Raw genomic sequence first — 14,910 nt, 5'->3', positions numbered from 1 at the left:
TGTTCACATCACTGGCACAAGTAAAAACAGAAATGATTATTAAAAAAATGAATGAATGTCAGCAGCATGAGCTCCCTAGGATGCTGCCTCCCGGGCTGCAGTCCTCATTTTGCGCCAAATAAAACTTAACTCACAACTCTCAAATTGTACATTTTTTCTTAGTCGTCAGTTACAGCGACCGATGAAACAACCCAGAGTGGACTTCCTTCCTGTGACTGGACTTTGAGGAACCGGAGCTTTGGTACCACCCCTTGCGCCCATCCACCTCCTCGGGGAGTGCAGACGGATTTGGACCAAGGAGTGGTGGCTGCGCAGGCACAGGAGGGCCAAGAGGAGCTACTCCACTTTCAGGTCAGGAGGGGCGGCCGTGAGGAGACACCCCTTGTCCAGGATAAGGAGCAGTGGCTGCACTTTGCTGGGGCAGCCATGAAGAGATACCCCAAGTCCAAGGTAAGAGAAACCCAAGTAAGACGATAGGTGTTGTGAGAGGGCATCACAGGGCAGACACACTGAAACCATACTCACAGAAAACTAGCCAATCTGATCACACGGACCACAGCCTGGTCTAACTCAATGAAACTAAGCCATGCCGTGTGGGGTCACCCAAGACGGGCGGGTCATGGTGGAGAGGTCTGACAGATGTGGTCCACTGGAGAAGGGAATGGCAAACCACTTCAGTATTCTTGCCTTGAGAACCCCATGAACAGTATGAAAAGGCAAAATGATAGGATACTGAAAGAGGAACTCCCCAGGTCGGTAGGTGGGATATGCTACTGGAGATCAGTGGAGAAATAACTCCAGAAAGAACGAAGGGATGGAGCCAAAACAAAAACAATACCCAGTTGTGGATGTGACTGGTGATAGAGGCAAGGTCCAATGCTGTAAAGAGCAATATTGCATAGGAACCTGGAATGTCAGGTCCATGAATCAAGGCAAATTGGAAGTGGTCAAACAGGAGACGGCAAGAGTGAATGTCGACATTGTAGGAATCAGCAAACTAAAATGGACTGAAATAGGTGAATGTAACTCAGATGACCATTATATCTACTACTGTGGGCAGGAATCCCTTAGAAGAAATGGAGTAGCCATCATGGTCAACAAGAGTCCAAAATGCAGTACTTGGATGCAATCTCAAAAACGACAGAATGATCTCTATTCATTTCCAAGGCAAACCATTCAATATCACAGTAATCCAAGTCTATGCCCCAACCAGTAATGCTGAAGAAGCTGAAGTTGAACGGTTCTATGAAGACCCACAAGACCTTTTAGAACTAACACCCAAAAAAGATGTCCTTTTCATTATAGGGGACTGGAATGCAAAAGTAGGAAGTCAAGAAACACCTGGAGTAACAGGCAAATTTGGCCTTGGAATATGGAATGAAGCAGGGCAAAGGCTAATAGAGTTTTGTCAAAAGAACACACTGGTCATAGCAAACACCCTCTTCCAACAACACAAGAGAAGACTCTACACATGGACATCACCAGATGGTCAACATCGAAATCAGATTGATTATATTCTTTGCAGCCAAAGATGGAGAAGCTCTATACAGTCAGTAAAAACAAGACTGGGAGCTGACTGTGGCTCAGATCATGAACTCCTTATTGCCAAATTCAGACTGAAATTGAAGAAAGTAGGGAAAACCACTAGACCATTCAGGTATGACCTAAATCAAATCCCTTATGATTATACAGTGGAAGTGATAAATAGATTTAAGGGACTAGATCTGATAGACAGAGTGCCTGATGAACTATGGACGGAGGTTCATGACATTGTACAGGAGACAGGGATCAAGACCATTCCCATGGAAAAAAACTGCAAAAAAGCAAAATGGCTGTCTGAGGAGGCCTTACAAATAGCTATGAAAAGAAGAGAAGCTAAAAGCAAAGAAGAAAAGGAAAGATATAAGCATCTGGCACCCCACTCCAGTAACTCTTGCTTGGAAAATCCCATGGACGGAGGAGCCTGTTAGGCTGCAATCCATGGGGTCGCTAAGAGTCGGACATGACTAAGCGACTTCACTTTCACTTTTCACTTTCATGCATTGGAGAAGGAAATGGCAGCCGACTCCAGTGTTCTTGCCTGGAGAATCCCAGGAACGGGGGAGCCTGGTGGGCTGCCATATATGGGGACACACAGAGTCGGAAATGACTGAACTGACTTAGCATAGCATTGCATAAGCATCTGAATGCAGAGTTCCAAAGAATAGCAAGGAGAGATAAGAAAGCCTTCCTCAGCAATCAATGCAAAGAAATAGAGGAAAACAACAGAATGGGAAAGACAAGAGATCTCTTCAAGAAAATGAGAGATACCAAGGGAACATTTCATGCAAAGATGGGCTCAATAAAGGACAGAAATGGTATGGACCTAACAGAAGCAGAAAATATTAAGAAGAGATGGCAAGAATACACAGAAGAACTGTACAAAAAAGAGCTTCATGATCTAGATAATCATGATGGTGTGATCACTCACCTAGAGCCAGACATCCTGGAAAGTGAAGTCAAGTGGGCCTTAGAAAGCATCACTACAAACAAAGCTAGTGGAGATGATGGAATTCCAGTTGAGGTCTTTCAAATTCTGAAAGATGATGCTGTGAAAGTGCTGCACTCAATATGCCAGCAAATTTGGAAAACTCAGCAGTGGCCACAGGACTGGAAAAGGTCAGTTTTCATTCCAATCCCAAAGAAAGGCAATGCCAAAGAATGCTCAAACTACTGCACAATTGCAGTCATCTCACACGCTAGTAAAGTAATGCTTAAAATTCTCCAAGCCAGGCTTCAGCAATACATGAACCGTGAACTTCCAAATGTCCAAGCTGGTTTTAGAAAAGGCAGAGGAACCAGAGATCAAATTGCCAACATCTGCTGGATCATCGAAAAAGCAAGAGAGTTCCAGAAAAACATCTATTTCTGCTTTATTGACTATGCCAAAGCCTTTGACTGTGAGGATCACAATAAACTGTGGAAAATTCTGAAAGAAATGGGAATACCAGACCACCTGACCTGCCTCTTGAGAAACCTATATGCAGGTCAGGAAGCAACAGTTAGAACTGGACATGGAACAACAGACTGGTTCCAAATAGGAAAAGGAGTATGTCAAGGCTGTATATTGTCACCCTGCTTATTTAACTTCTATGCAGAGTACATCATGAGAAACCCTAGGCTGGAAGAAGCACAAGCTGAAATCGAGATTGCTGGGAGAAATATCAATAACCTCAGATATGCAGATGACACCACCCTTATGGCAGAAAGTGAAGAGGAACTCAAAAGCCTCTTGAAAGTGAAAGAGGAGAGTGAAAAAGTTGGCTTAAAGCTCAACATTCAGAAAATGAAGATCATGGTATCCAGTCTAATCATTTCATAGCAAATATATGGGGAAACAGTGGAAAGAGTGAGAGACTTTATTTTCCTGGTTCCAAAATCACTGCAGATGGTGACTTCATGAAATTAAAAGCTGCTTGCTCCTTGGAAGGAAAGTTATGACCAACCTAGACAGCATATTAAAAAACAGAGACATTACTTTGCCAACAAAGGTCCATCTAGTCAAGGCTACGGTTTTTCCAGTGGTCATGTATGGATGTGAGAGTTGGACTGTGAAGAAAGCTGAGTGCCGAAGAATTGATGCTTTTGAACTGTGGTGTTGGAGAAGACTCTCGAGATTCCCTTGGACTGCAAGGAGATCTAACCAGTCCATTCTGAAGGAGTTCAGTCTTGGGTGTTCATTGGCAGGACTGATGCTGAAGCTGAAACTCTAATACTTTGGCCACCTCATGCGAAGAGTTGACTCATTGGAAAAGACTCTGATACTGGGAGGGATTGGGGGCAGGAGGAGAAGGGGACAACAGAGGATGAGATGGCTGGATGGCATCACCAACTCGATGGACGTGAGTTTGGGTGAACTCTGGGAGTTGGTGATGGACAGGGAGGCCTGGCGTGCTGTGATTCATGGGGTCGCAAAGAGTCGGACACGACTGAGCAACTGCACTGAACTGACTGAATATTAGAACTGTACATAATAGTTACTGGTGTACTTGTCATATCCCTTATTTGGATTAATGCACTGTAACATATCTGAGATCCTTTTGCAGCATAGTGTATTAGTCACCAATTGCTGTGTAACAAACTACTTCAAAACTTATCCATTTAAAATAACATTAATAAAATAACAGAGCATTTATGATCTCAGTTTCTGTGAGTCAGAAGTCTGGGCATGGCTCAGAGTCTCTGGCAAGGCTGCAGCTGAGACATTTCCCAGGGCTGCAGCCGTTTTAGGGCTCAATTACGGAGAGATCCACTTCCAAGTTCACACATGTGACTCTTGGAGTCCTAGGTCTGCTGGGGGTTATCTGGCGACACTGGTTCTCTGCCACGTGGGCCTCTCCAAAGGATAGCTCACCATATGGCAGCTGATTTCCCCCCAGAGCAGAGATTCTCAGAGAGAGAGAAAACAAAACAGAAGTCAGGGGTTTCTCTGTAACCTAACTTCAGAAGTGAGCACCCATCACTTCTGCTGTGTCCTACTTGTTAAAGGCAAATCAATATATCCAGCCTCTTCCAGAGGAAGGAATGACACAGGACTTGGACCCTAGGAGGCAGGGGGTCCCCAGAGTCCATCTTAGAAGCTGTTTCCACACATAGCAAGAAATCGGGGAAATGTGCAGTTATTAAATGTGGGTTATCCTTACTGATAACCCTTGTAATTCTGAAATCCAGCCATCCGACTAACTGAGCAAGAGACTTGCATAGGCAATTATGCCTAAGAGAAACACGCATTTGTTTTTTTTAGTCACTTAATAAACACAGGTTGATCCCCAGGGTCATGTCAGACACTGTGCGAAGAATTAAGGATACTAAGATTTTTTAAAATGGATTTTAGAGCTGGATAGGATCTGACCCAACTTTCTCATTTAACAAATAGGGAATCTGAGCCTGAGAGAAGAAAAACCAGTTGTTCCAAGTCACACAGTAGCAAAATTGATGTCGAGACACATGTCTCCTGATTTGGGGCTTTCTTCTCTTCTGATGGAAATGTGGAGGTCCCCTGCCACACTGTCCTGTGTAACCAGTTCCTCTACTTCTATTTCCATGAATTAAACCAGAAAGAGCTGAATCAATGAGACATCCCTTCTCTTTAGAAGCTTGTTGTTTAATCGCTGTCCCGCTCGATTCTTTGTGACTCCATGGACTGCCAGCATGCCAGGTTCCTCTGCCCTTCACCATCTCCCAGAGTTTGCTTAGATGCTCATAGTTTTATTCAATTCAGTCATTCACACTAAGACAGTCTTAAATAAAGACAAACTGTAATCCCTGGAGTTCCTACATTCTTGACATAGATCTTCACTGCCGCCATTCTTATCCATCTTCCCTTGTGCTGGCATTTCTCTGAAGCTTCACTCCATCACCTGACAGAGATAATGAGGGAGACATTACCTGAGTCAGACAACCTCATGGAAAGGACCAGGCGCCACTCTGCTGGAGGCACAAACACAGACGGCCCCCCAAACCATCCGAGCTACAGCTTCCGCCTTTCACTTCCTTATTAAGGCTGGTGTTCATTTTCTGCTTTGTTTTGCTTCCCTCCATCCAGAAAGCAAAGCTTACATGTGTCAGATTCAACAATGGCAGGTCCCCTTGCTGGAAAAAAATGAAATAACCCCCACCCTCCTCATGCCTGCGAATGGAATTCACTTCAAGAAGCAAATACAAGAATTTCATGTGATATAAATGGACTCCATCAATTCAAGGAGCGGGAGTTGAAACAGGAACACTGACAGGTAATTATCAAAAGCACCTTAGAAAAGCAAGTTTCTGTGGACAATAGCTGCAATTTATTATTATTATTGTTGCTAGCCTCCCCAATGCTCTCCATTTATGATTCAAGTAATCTTGTCTCTTTTGATGAATATACCTTTTGTTTTTCATTAAGATGTCAATGCATTAGACAAAAGGCCTGCTGAATATGACAAAACTCATGGTCACCTGACAGAGGAAAACAGAACTGTATACCTGGAAGCTAAAACGCAATTGTCCCTGCAGGGTGGAAATGCATGAACCCACAAGCACACAGCCACATACACACACACACACACACACACTCAAATTGTTCTTGACAGTCCCGGAGATGACACTGGGAATCTTTTAGCCGGGTTGAAGTGGAATATGTCAGGTCTGAACGTCTAAACTACATATAGCTGAAATCTGCCACCTCCCACTCCTTTTTTTGTGTGTGATTTTGCTAAAACTCTACACTGATCTGAAAAGAGTAAGAATCTCTCTCCTTCAAATAATCTCAGGCCCCTTCACCCAGCTGGAGATCCTGAGCTACACACAATGTTCCTCCAAGTGTTATTTATTCCTAAAGTGTCTGCCCCGATGCTTGAGCGGCTACTTTTCAAAACCTTCCCACCTTCTTTGGGGTGGGGAGAGGTGGGCCAGTCAGTAGGGGTATGAGGCAGACCTGTGGTCTGAGCAAAACCGGAGCCAGCATTGGGTGTTTAGGGAATCATTTCAATAGGTTCTGAAGAAGTCAATCCAATATGGACTTCCCTGGCAGTGCAGTGGTTAAGATTCTGCCCTTCCAATACAGGGGGCGTGGGTTTGATCTCTGATCAGTGAACTGAGATCCCGCATTCTGTGCAGCGCAGTCAAAACAAAAAACAGTCCGTCCACTGAGATATGTGAATTTTTTTTTCCTATCAATCTAGTATCATGGGCTAGTGACACTATCTCGGAGAGCTGTCAAAACTAATAAATTTTCACAATAATATCCCGGATGGTGAAGGGGAAATGAGATTTTCCCAGGGCTCAGGGATGAATAACTGAAAAGAATTAAAAAATAATAATTTAAAAAACACTTAAAATTGGAAGAAAAGATAGATGTAAATCAAACTCCTCCCACCCTCAACCTAGGAAAAATGTTACATTTATGTGTCCCAGAAAGGAAACTTTCAAAAGAAAAGCTCCTATTTTAAAATATATGCAAAGTATTAATTTTAAGGTAATTAGGAAAAGCTATTTTGTATTTGTCAGAAATCAAAGGTATGTGCATTCTGAACAAAAATTTTGTGCTACTAAGTTCTAAATAGCCTTGAAGTATTAAGCAGGCTGTCCATATTATATAGCACTTGGAATTCTAATTGATCCTAAGAAAAAAATGTAAAAGTGGAAAACTGGATTTTTGAAAGAAGCTATTTCCCCCGCCATGTAACCTCCATTCCTCTAGGTATTTTCATTCAAGAAAAGGAAATATTTTAAAACAAAGAACAAAACTAGAAATTGCATCCACTGTCATATTCTAGCTTTCTTTCTGTTCATTCATTCATTCATTCACTCCACAAGGATTCATAGCGCTTCCCTTTTGACTAGGCTCTATGCTGCTGCTGCTGCTGCTGCTGCTAAGTCGCTTCAGTCGTGTCCGACTCTGTGCAACCCCATGGACGGCAGCCCACCAGGCTCCGCCGTCCCTGGGATTCCCCAAGCAAGAACACTGGAGTTGGTTGCCATTTCCTTCTCCAGTGCATGAAAGTGAAAAGTGAAAGTGAAGTCACTCAGTCGTGTCTGACTCTTCGTGACCCCATGAACTGCAGCCTACCAGGCTCCTTCGTCCATGGGAGTTTCCAGGCAAGAGTACTGGAGTGGGGTGACTAGGCACTATAGTAGGAAGTAAAAGATGAGTGAGTTGCACAGAGCCCCCCCTCAGAGAGCTGCTCATCTGTTAGTGAGAGCGGCACACACAGGTAAACAAATAATTATGTTCTACTTGGGAAGGTCATAGACACATTTCTATACTCAAAATGGATAACCACCAAAGACCTACTGTACAGCACATGGAACTCTACTCAATGATATATGCCAGCCTGGATGGGAATGGAGTTTAGGGGAAGGATGGACTCATGCATATGTATTGCTGAGTCCCTTCACTGTTCATCTGAAGCTGCCACAACATTGTTAATTGGCTATACCCCAACACAAAATAAAAAGTTAAAATTTGAAAAAAAAAATAATTATGCTCTAAGTGCTACATAAAGACACAGCATTATTGAAGTTCAAAATGCTGAGTGTCCAACCCAGTGGGACTGAACAAAAAGTCTTTACAAAGGAGGTGACATTTTAACCTAAGTTTTAAAATACAAGTAGGAGTTGGCCAGGTGGTAGGATGGGAGCTTCATGTATATTTCAGAGAGGATGAAACATCTGATATGATTAAAGCAGAGTATGTCTGGGATGGATGGAGGAGGTGGTGGGAGAAGAAGCAACATGGGAGTCAGATATCCATGGACTCGTATGTCATGCTGAGGTTTTCAGATCCTACCACACACTTAACAGAAAGTCACCACGGACTCCTAACAAGGAAAGATCTCACTGTTTACAAAGACGTTGAATTTTATTTGCTTGTGTTACTTTTGGCTGCACCGGGTCTTTGTTGCTGTGTGCAGGCTTTCTCTAGTTGCAGTGAGCTGGGGCTTCTCTCTCGTTGTGATGTTGTAGAGCATAGGCTCTTGTTGTAGAGCATAGGCTCTGGGATGCATAGGCTCAGTAGTTGTGGCACTCAAGATTAGTTGCCTGGAAGCACGTGGGATCTTCCCCAACCAGGGATCGAATCTGTGTCTCCTGCATTGGCAGGAGGACTCTTAACCACTGGAACCACCAGGGAAGTTCAAGATCCCACTTTTATTCAAATAATTCAGGCGTAGACTTCCCTGGCAGTCCAGCAATTAAGACTCTACACTTCCAAAGCTGGCGGGGGTGGGGGGGGGTCGGGGAGGTGCGGGTGGATATTGATTCAATCCCTGGTCGGGGAACCAAGATCCCACATGCCATGTGGCCAAAAAATTAAAATTTTTTTTTTAAAAAGTCACATGTTGTCACACTGGAAAGAGAGAAGTTTCAGTGAGAATCAGTATTTTACATGGCTGCACTCAACCTCCCCTGACCCAGGCCAAACCCAGTTTCTGTGCAAGCGGGATCCTGTATGTTGCATCTTCCCCTTTTTGTAATCACTAACCCACTCACCCTTACTTATCTGCTGTTAGTCATTCATTCAATCAATCATTTCATCATTCAACAAGTATTTATTGAGCCCTTCTAAAATTTCAGGCACCATGTAGGGGCTGGCGATTAATAACACATCAGAAGGACAGTGTCTGCACCCTGGCAGAGCTTATAGTCTAGCAGGGCTGACAGATCTGTTCATTTATTTATTTTATTTGGCTGTGCTGGGTCTTAATTATGGTCCTCGGGATCATCGACCTTCATTGTGGCATGCATGATCTTTAGTTGCGGCAAGTGGGATCTAATTCCCCGACTAGGGATCGAACCCAGGCCCTCTGCATTGGGAGCAGAGTCTTAGCCACTGGACCATCAGGGAAGTCCCCTGACAGATCTGGTTAAACGTAAGCAATTGCAATGACGTGTAAGGAGTAAGGTTGTTGGGAAGCAATGGGGGCTTCCCCAAGGAAGTGATGGGTAACTTGTAACCTGAGGATGAGTAAGCTTTAGCCAAAGTGTATGTTTTAGAAGTAGGAGGAGGAAGAGGCAGACAGAGCCCAGCAAATGGGAAGCAGCCAAAGGCAGGAGGAAGCACAGCACCTGAGGGGAAGTGAGAGGCAGCTCCATGTCTGGAGTGTGCAACGAGCTGGAGAGATGGGCAGGCCTCAAACCTCACCATGCACATGCTCGACCACTCTGTGTGGCCCGTGGGCATAGAGGAACACGTGTGCGTGAGGAGGTCTGAAGGAAGATTAGCACTTCGTGTTACCATATTCATCCTGTGCTCAGGCAGGAACTCTGACATACATTTGTTGCTCATCTACATTCTTAGAATTGGAAAAGCGGAGGGCAGAGAAGGTCCTTAGGAACTATTCAGAACAGCTTTTCTCAAGGCATGCCATGTGGGCTGACTAGGAATCCCTGAAGATGGGGACAGAAACCTGCCTTTTTAAACAAGCATCTCAGGGGATTCTTCAGCAGTCTTACGATGGAAAACCACTTGTTCCCATTTTGAAGCAAGAATATTGAGAACTGAAGAAAATCAGTAATTTGTCCAAAATGGTATCTTTTCTTAACTGACTTGATTTTATTGGAATATAACTGCTTTATGAGGTTGTGTTAGTTTCTGCTGTCAATGAAATAAATCAGCTGTGAGTACGCATGTAGCTCCTCCCTCTTGAGCCTCTTCCTCTACCCCATCAGCGGCACTGACATTTTGGACTGAGTAGCCCTTTGTTGTTGGGGGGCTGTCCTGTGCACTCTGGGACATTTAGGAGTGTCCCCAACAATTTCCAGACATGGCCAAATATTCCCTGGAGGACAAAGTCAGCCCTGACTGAGAACCACTGTGTAAAGTCACGCCAATAATCAGAAGCAAAGGCACGACAGCACTCAGGAGTCCTAACTCACAGCTCAGCAATGCCCTCGCCCCCCTATATCTGCTGAATCCTCTTTGGCTGTGTGAAGCGGGGGTAGAGGGAGGGGTGGAGGGGTGTGGCGGGTTAGAACAGAACTCGAGGCTGGTGCAGGCTTCAGCAGTGTTTGTTTGTTTGTTTTTCAGGAACTTGAGACATCCCTCCTGGCTTTTCCCTTGACTTATTGTGCAGTTAGTCATCCCTATTTCTGTTTCTCCACCTGTTTCAACCTTGATCTTCCAGGAGAACTGGCAAGATTCAGCTTGGCAACATCTTGGAAACCCACACAGAAAGGTGCCATCCAAAAAACTTTTTAAACTGAGACTGATTTCAAAGTGGGCCTGTGTAAGAACCAAGAGCGTTGTGTTCTAAATTTAGCCAGCAAGAGGAGTGTGGTGGGGAGCAAGGTAAAAGGCATCAGGAAATGCGGCTGCTGGCTCCAGCTCTTTCCAAACTACCTTTGTGGCAAATCACTTGGGCTTTCTGGTCTAGGAGCAGCTTCTCATAGGAGGAAGGGATTAAAATACACTGGTCCAAGGTCACTACATCCAGGCTTGGACCTGCGCAGCATTTCCTACCCAAGAAGACCTACCACTGGTCATCAAAAACCCAACTCTATCTTTCCTCCAAAATCCAGCTCCATCATGACTCCTCACTTTCTTCAGTGATAGTGATGTTGTGGTTATACCAGAGAAGGTCCTTGTTTTTAAGAGATGCACACTGATTATTCAGGAATGTTATCTGCAACTTACTCTCAAACGCTTCTGAAAAATATGTAATATGTATATATGTATGCATATAGAGAGACAGTAAACATCAAAGCAAGGCTGAATGTTGAATCTCACTGAAGGGTATACAGCTATTCATTTTATAATTCTTTCCCTTTTTCTGCCTGTTTTAAAGTTTTCAAGATCAAATTTTGGAGTGAAAAACAACTCCAATTCTATCTCCTCCACAAAGCCTTTCCTGAATTCGCTGAAATACTTCCTCCGAATTCCCACAGCACTTATGTACTCTATGTTTATCACTTTCTACCTTGCATTATAGTTATCTAAGTACTCACATAGTGGGTCATAAAACTGCTAACACAACACTCAGCTATGCAGAGAACATTTGTTCTAAAACTGTTCTTTATTTAGTCTACAACTTTTCTGTTCTTCCTCATGAGACTCTATGCTGCTGCAAGCAGTGGAAAAAAATCAAAGTAAATTTTAGTCCAATCTTGTTATCTCAGATTGATCGTAGAATTGAAATAGTTGCCTTAGATAAGTCAGGAACATTTGGATAAAGGCCAGACCTTAGATCTCCCAACTCCTCTTCTTTTTTTCCCCCGGGATGGCATTTGGATGCAGGAGAGAAACTAACCTTTTTTGGGAGAAGTCACAGGAAGGGGTCCCAAAGATCAACTTACAAAACTGGCTTGTGACGATATACCTGTTATGCAGACATTAACTCTACACCTGGCAGTAAAGTCCTTGAGGGATGTTTCGGTGTTTCGAGAATCAGTAGGAGGAAGGTTTTTTCTCTGTGAACCCAGCAAGCCTGGCTCATGCTTTATACTTACAGGTTCTCCATAAATACTGGCATCCATTCTCCCCCTGGCCTGTTGCCTCCACCTCCACAGTGGCCTCTGTTAGCATCACCAGCCGAAACATCACAAAGTTAAAAACAACAATTTGATGTGAATAATAACTAATGTACTGAGTGCCTGATATGGGCCAGGCACTAGGCCAAGCTCCTTACAAATAATATTTCATTTAATCTTCACAACACTCAGATGAGTTAGTACTCTAATTATCCTAAACTAAGGACAATGATGGGTCTCTTCATTGCCCGATGACTAAATTAGCCTTTCTTCAACCTCTCTGCAGGATTCCATCCCGCTGACTATCATGTTCTATTTGAAACTCCCATTTTTTGTGATCTCTTGATTTACCCACCCAACCACCTCTCCTCCAGCTGTATCACCTTCCTTTTCGTCTTCGATAAATGTTGTAGGTTTTCTGACCCACCTACCTTTTAAAATCACCTTTTGCTTTTCCCTCCAGTCTCTTTCGGGCTTCCCTGGTAGCTCAGTTGGTAAAGAATCCGCCTGCAATGCAGGAGACTCCGATTTGATTCCTGGGTTGGGAAAACCCCCTGGAGAAGGGAAAGGCTACCCACTCCAGTATTCTGGCCTGTAGAATTCCATGGACTGTATAGTCCATGGGGTCTCAAAGAGTCGGACACAACTGAGTGACTTTCACTTCACTGCCCCTTCAAAATGCATTATCAAGGATCAACTTTCATTCGATCATTCAGTACATTTTAAAGGAGTATCCACTTAGTGCTCCAATCTGTTGTCCTCAGCCCTAGAGAAATAATGCTAAGGAAAAGAAAGGCAGGCACAATTTCTACCATTGTGGAATCTGCACTCCTGTGACTGTCTAGGCTTCACTCTTACACAGTTCTTCAAGCAAGAAATAATCTCTCTTGCACCTCCTTTCAAATCTGCATTGTATCTATACCACCCACTGAACACTCACCCAACACGGCTTTGTAGAGTGAATCATCCTATTCAGGGATTCGTTTGAGGGCAACAATAACGGCATCAGTAGCTTTCACTGACTGAAGGTCCTCTATGCCGGGCACTCAGTCTACTTATACTGTGTCTAGTTTCCTTGCTGACATTGCCAGAAAGGGATGACTTTTCTCTCTTGAGCAGTGAAGCACTTGAGACACAGAGTTGATAAGTAAACTGCTCAAGGGTTCATAGGTAGTAAATGACTTTATTAGCGTAAGACGCCAGGTTCTCTAGCTTAGACAGCTCTCTCCACAACACACCGTGCTGTCTGAACATCTTCGTTGCACCATGCATAGAGGTAGGGAGATGTCAGTAAAGAGCAGGCAAGGTAATGGCAAGGAAAGAACATGATTTTGGACCTAAACAGATTTGTGTTCAATTTCGACTTCCCTGGTGGCTCAGACAGTAAAGCGTCTGTCTACAATGCGGGAGACCCAGGTTCGATCCCTGGGTTGGGAAGATCCCCTGGAGAAGGAAATGGCAATCCACTCCAGTACTATTGCCTGGAAAATCCCATAGACAGAGGAGCCTGGTAGGCTACAGTCCATGGGGTTGCAAAGAGTCGAACATGAATGAGCGACTTCACTTTCACTTTCACTTTCACTTTTGAGCCATACCACTTACTGATTGTATGACTTTGGGCAGATTCCTGAAACTCTTTGTACTTTGATGTCCTTGTTTTAAAATCACCATTGAAATAAATAAATAAAGCCACTGACTGCACAGAGCTGCTACCAGGATTAAATGAATGCTAAATACCTAGAAAATCACCATGTGTGTCATCGGTTCCTTCTCTCCTCCCTTTTTGTTGATGCAGATCCTTCAAAAGTTTGCCACCCACCTTATTGTTGCTGATGGAAGTTCCTAAGGACATCTACAGCAGGGCCTTTCAGGGACCGGCAAGTAAGTGTATTAAAGAGGCAGAGAACAGGCACTGAGAGATAAAGGCAGTGCTGTGAAGAAGAGATGGAAAACCAATCCAGAAACCAGGCAATGGGAGGCAGTGTGGTCCCTTTTGTTAGGAGAGCTTTTCCAAAACAGAGCCCTGGAAGCCTTTGCATGTCAAAAGCATTTTAAATGCTTTCCTCAGGTGCACACATATGGTATTGCTTCTGTGGCAAAGAAAGTGCGGTCTTATCAAAATGGAATTGATTTTTTCCAAAGGAATCTCAAGACTTCGTTAATGGAACATTGCAAACAATATCAAAAGCCAACTCTTTTTTCTACAAGCTGGCTACGCACTCTAGGACATAGCATAGCTAATCAACTAAACTTCCATGCTTATTAAATTTTTACTGAGCACTTTGAGAGATCTCATACATCAATCACTTCATTAATCCTTAAAAAAAAAAAAGCCCTGTGAGGAGATTATTATTTTGTATGTTGCAAGTGAATAATCGGAAACTCAGAGAGGTTAAATGTCTTGCACAAAATCACATAGTCAGAAATTGTTGGTGAGATTTGAGCTGATTTGGTCATTTAGTCAATAAATATTTACTGAATGACTACCAAGTGCCAGGTCTATGTTTCGAAAGCTAATGTTCTTTCCACTAATTCTTCCTAGTAAAATAAATATAATAGTGTTCGTATCATTAATAATGTTTTCTCCAAAAGTGAAGCAGTTTGGCCTTATAGCTCAGGAAAAATAATCAGGCTGATCATCTTGGCCAGGCAAGTATCCACATGGCTCAACATTACTTCACGTGTGCTCTTTTCAAAGCTGGATGCTTAAAAAGAATGGTCTTCTATAGTCAGAAGTGCCTTTCTCAGACGGTATATGGAAGTGTCTGCACTTAATGGTTTATAAAGCTTTGGGTGGATGATACATTTTAGAATGTGTACTTATTTCAAAGTTGAAAAAAAGCTAAGATAATGGACTTCTCTGGGGGTCCAGTGGTTAAGAATCTGCCTGCTAGCGCGGGAGATGCGGATTTGATCCCTGGTCCG

General features: G+C 43.5%; 1 long non-coding RNA gene across 1 annotated transcript; it reads left to right on the top strand.

Moving 5' to 3' along the window:
- The first annotated feature begins 299 nt into the window (after nt 1-299).
- On the top strand, nt 300-13,631 carry LOC138987830 (uncharacterized). Its single transcript, XR_011464121.1, has 3 exons — nt 300-450; nt 5,585-5,771; nt 10,547-13,631. It is a non-coding gene; the product is annotated as an uncharacterized lncRNA (long non-coding RNA).
- Nucleotides 13,632-14,910: the final 1,279 nt, after the last annotated feature.

Source organism: Bos mutus, chromosome 5, assembly GCF_027580195.1.
Source record: "Bos mutus isolate GX-2022 chromosome 5, NWIPB_WYAK_1.1, whole genome shotgun sequence".
NCBI lineage: Eukaryota > Metazoa > Chordata > Mammalia > Artiodactyla > Bovidae > Bos > Bos mutus.
Note: the sequence above shows the minus strand (reverse complement) of the source record. Positions and strands in the feature narration are given on the sequence as shown.